This window comes from Aplysia californica, unplaced genomic scaffold (assembly GCF_000002075.1).
Source record: "Aplysia californica isolate F4 #8 unplaced genomic scaffold, AplCal3.0 scaffold00007, whole genome shotgun sequence".
NCBI lineage: Eukaryota > Metazoa > Mollusca > Gastropoda > Aplysiida > Aplysiidae > Aplysia > Aplysia californica.
In genome coordinates this window covers 3,375,398-3,379,975 of record NW_004797277.1, presented here as the reverse complement: position 1 = coordinate 3,379,975, position 4,578 = coordinate 3,375,398, and the positions used below count along the sequence as shown (strand labels likewise).

Genomic DNA, 4,578 nt, shown 5'->3' with positions numbered 1-4,578 from the left:
GGTGCTGGATAAAGACGTAGAGTCAGGCGTGTGTAGAAGTGAATAGGAATAATTTTTATGAGCTTGAATAGCGCTCAGATCACACATTTCATTCTTGATATAAAATCTCTCTCTCTCTCTCTCTCTCTCTCTCTCTCTCTCTCTCTCTCTCTCTCTTCATTTACATTGAGACCTGACACATTTGTGACACATGTTCTTTCAATACCTGGACAAGTGCATGTCTTCAGGCGCCATTTCGCGATACGCGTTGACCTAAATAGCCACATACGTCCGCATTACAGAAGGTACAATAACGTTGGACCCATACATCTCAAAGCGTCATGGCCTGTTGTGACGAATCGGTGCACAGACCATACTGTTATCTTTACTTTCACTTTTAACGTTGTCTTTTCGCTGGTACCGGTGGGTGTCGCGGGGAGAGACAACCGTCAGTCAAAATATGACAATGTGTCAAGACGTGTTGGAATCACGCGCTCGTCAATTTTTGGACGTGTGAAGTTATTGATATCATCTGAAAGCTTATTTATTTTCCTTACTTTCTGTGAAAAGAATTTCCTTCTAGCTTGAACAGAAGTCAAGATGTTTGCAATTGAAAAAGGTGGGATAGCCTGGTTTTTAGAACGGCTGAAGATCTGTCGGTCTGTCTGTCTGTCTGTCTGCCGCTCGCCGTGTGGTGTTGGTAGCGCTGTTCTTGTGTTGGTGCGCAGTACTGGACGAGTGCATCGCAGGTGAGAGTGAGAGAGAGGTAGAATCTACTTCTGGTGCAACTTCTGCTTTATTTTCTGGTATCTTGTTTTCCTTCATGTGTGGTTTCTCGTTGTTTTTTTTCCTTGTTTTTTTATGTAAGTGTTATAGGCCTTAATCGACACAATTTTAGCTAACCAGGATGGACTTTATGCAGCTCAGGTGAGAGAGATACTTTTGACCCAACTTCTGCTTTTTGTAAAAAATCCTATTTTCACTTTTTTTTTTTTTGGGGGGGGGGGTGTGCTTTTTTCGTCTTTCTTTTAAATGTATGTGTTTTAGGTCTCTATCGTCACAATTAAGATAACATAGGACGAACTAATGCAAATAAGGCAAGAGAGATACTTTTATTGCAATGTATGCCTTTATTTTCTATTTTCTATCAATTTCTTTTTTAAAAATCAGGGTTTATTTTTTAGATGTATGTTACACCGTCTCCGATACATATTAGATCATTTAGGAGGCGGGCTTCGACCCTGCCTTTCAAGACATACCCGGGCTGAGAAGGATTCCACATCCCAGCAGAAAGACTGCTATACCGGATGAAAAATCCTCCAAAATCGCGAATCGAACTCGGGTCCCGTACGTGCAACAGTGGCTAGCGCCAAACTGCGACACCGCAGACACCGATAATCAACATCTACTTCTTCTTTTTTGGTTTTTTTATGTTTGATAATTTTTTGTTCCGTTTTTCCTTCTTCCTCATCCATCATACTATATTTCTTTCATCTTGTTTTTTTACTCTTTTCTCTAGTAACTTCTCTGGTCTTTGACAAATACAATTTGTGTTCCCAGCGCCGTAAAAGTCTTTTTTGTTTTTGTAAAGTGTTTTACGGCGCTCGCAACTGCATAGGTCATATGAGCGCGCGGGACACTCCTAATGTTTTCAGTTGGTAGGAAATTTTGAATTTTGCCCGGGTGGCGGCCGAAGCCTACTCTTATCGATTTTAGACCACCAAGGGATCTTTAACGTGTGCAACTTGCACACGGGCCCTCCGAGATTTTTCGCCCTTGTCCGAGAAGGCTAGGTGTAGATCTTTCCTACCAGAAGATCAGGGGTGTGGCAGAAAGATAGTAGTAAGGAGGAGCCAAGGAGTAACAGTAGAAAGGCTGCAGAAAGAGTCAGGGGCCCAGAGGAGGGGGCAAAGGAGGTGAGGGGGGTGGGGGGCAGAAAGTGGAAATGAAAGCAGACAACAGAACATTGCTAGAGAGCAGGAAAGGAGGTGAAAGGAGACACTTTTAGAGAAGAAAATGTTTTGGTCGCTACCCGGATTCTAACCCGGGACCTTTGAATGAGAGGCCAACATCTTAACCTCTAGGCCACGGGAGCCCCCCGTAAAAGTCTTATGTGATAGTTGCATGTAGCTAGACAGAGAAAAAATCTGTCCAGGGAAACAGAAAGTTCTGCCCTCTCTTGTTCATGGTGATATAGAAACCCAGGTGTCGATCTAAAGTAAAACAAAAGACTGTCTGTCTGTCTCCTTTTAGGCGTGGTGTGCTTTTGAAATACTTATTTGTGAAAGTTAGTAGATAAACAACCCTACAAACACACAAGCAAACACACACGCACAATAACAAACAAAAAGTTGCACAAAGGAACGCTGCGGCTTACATTTTGGATTAGCTTTGAGCCACGATAACCGTCATGATATTTTACCACTGAGAAAACTGCGACTACCTGATTGAAAAGAAAAGATTGAATAGAAAAGCTGAGTAAAGAATTCTCACGTAGAGGTACTAAAAATTTGTGTGTGTTTTATGACGGTATTGATTCTCTGTCGCCTATTAGGTGGGCCTCGGTAATAATAGGCCTATCTATACGTTTTGGTGCCCATTCATAATCTATGTTCTGCATTAGCCAAGCGTCGAAACATTTTGATTTTGGAGTATATTCAAAGATCCAAAACCGCAAGATGGTTTACACGTATAAAAATCAGCGGCATGTCAGCGCAGAATATTCTCAAGGGGCGCAACTCTCTTTCCTTTCTCGAGAAGAAGAGTAGCTCAGTTCGTGGTTTTAAAAAACCCCCAAACGAAAATAATTTTATTGTTGTAATTCTGTACTGCGATCACCGTTTTACTCAGCTGAGTTCTTAGCAACGATTACATCATGGCTTCTCAAGTCCAATTAAAATTAATATTAGATAAACGGTAAGTACGATCACTCCACCCCCCCCCCCCCTCACAAGACCAAACGCGACAAAACCCAACAATTTGCAATGGTTGGGCTTTAGTTCACGTTTTCTTAGTACATCATTATAAAAATAGTCCCTCAAATAGAGGAAGGAACTATTTTGTTGTAGTAAAGATTTTTGACGCTTTTCATTTTATTCTTTTTGATATCAGGACAACATAGAAAGGATATGAGCAAACAGTCTTGTTACTCTTTTTCACCCCGCTCCCTTTTAACAGATTTCTCCTGACATCCACGTAAATCGTTTGTATCGTCCTGAAGCTATGCGAACAAAATTAATTCATTAATTTAGTCACAGCTGGTAGGCTTCAGCGTTATCACCACCATCATCAGAACCGCCAATAAAATCTCGCGCAAACATTGTCTACCCCCGGGTCCGTGATACTAACTGAATCGTCTTTAGGCCATTCCCAAAGGTTGGACATTAATAATAATAATAATAATAATAATAATAATAATAATAATAATAATAATAATAATAATAATAATAATAATAATAATAATTATTATTATTATTATTATTATTATTATTATTATCTGATTCATCAATGTATTGCTCACTGCAGTGCCTGAACTGCAACAAGGAACTCCTACATTTTCTTTCCTAATCCTTACTATAGTCATTTTTCCTCTACTTCTTTTGTATGTTTGTCACACTCTTGTGACTGTGACCCTCTATTTCCGGGGTGCCTTGATAGTCGGAGCAGACTTTGTGCTCTTGAAGCAAGAGAGGTGAGCAGAGTGAGCTTGGTTCACTGGAAAGACTTCTCTATTGACATCCACCCCTTGGTGCTCATTTGACCTTATGTAGTTGCGAGCACCGTAAAACCTCTACCACATGTACAAAATTTGTCACCCCTGGACATGCTACCCTTGCTTGCGGTTTCCCACCAGAGGCGTGATGTGCAAGCAGAGTTGCCACTACTTGCACATTACAGTGAGAGCGTGCGTGTGCCTATCTTCTTGTCGTTTTGTTTGGGTTTAACCCTCCCTCTTCCCTCTCTCCTCCCTCCCTCCTCCCTCCCCCTCCCTCCCTCCTCCTTCCCCCCTCCCACCCCCTTTTTTATTGCAGTCCCCTCCCCTACTTCCTTGTTTGGCAGCAGTTTTGAAACAGCTGTTCTGAAAAGTGGCTCTCAATATAGCCGTTCCACTTTCACTCGGCGGCCTAATTAGATACGGTGCTGGATAAAGACGTAGAGTCAGGCGTGTGTAGAAGTGAATAGGAATAATTTTTATGAGCTTGAATAGCGCTCGGATCACACATTTCATTCTTGATATAAAATCTCTCTCTCTCTCTCTCTCTCTCTCTCTCTCTCTCTCTCTCTCTCTCTCTCTCTCTCTCTCTCTCTCTCTCTTTCTCTCTCCCTCTCTTCATTTACATTGAGACCTGACACATTTGTGACACATGTTCTTTCAATACCTGGACAAGTGCATGTCTTCAGGCGCCATTTCGCGATACGCGTTGACCTAAATAGCCACATACGTCCGCATTACAGAAGGTACAATAACGTTGGACCCATACATCTCAAAGCGTCATGGCCTGTTGTGACGAATCGGTGCACAGACCATACTGTTATCTTTACTTTCACTTTTAACTTTGTCTTTTCGCTGGTACCGGTGGGTGTCGCGGGGAGAGACAA

The 4,578-nt window shown here is 42.0% G+C and overlaps 1 protein-coding gene across 1 annotated transcript in view; it reads left to right on the top strand.

The window, feature by feature from the left end:
• Positions 1-728: 728 nt before the first annotated feature.
• LOC101850216 (sialin) overlaps positions 729-4,578 on the top strand; it is a gene marked incomplete in the record, with an annotated part of 51,835 nt that continues 47,985 nt past the window's right edge. The window contains 1 exon segment of the mRNA XM_013081755.2: positions 729-906.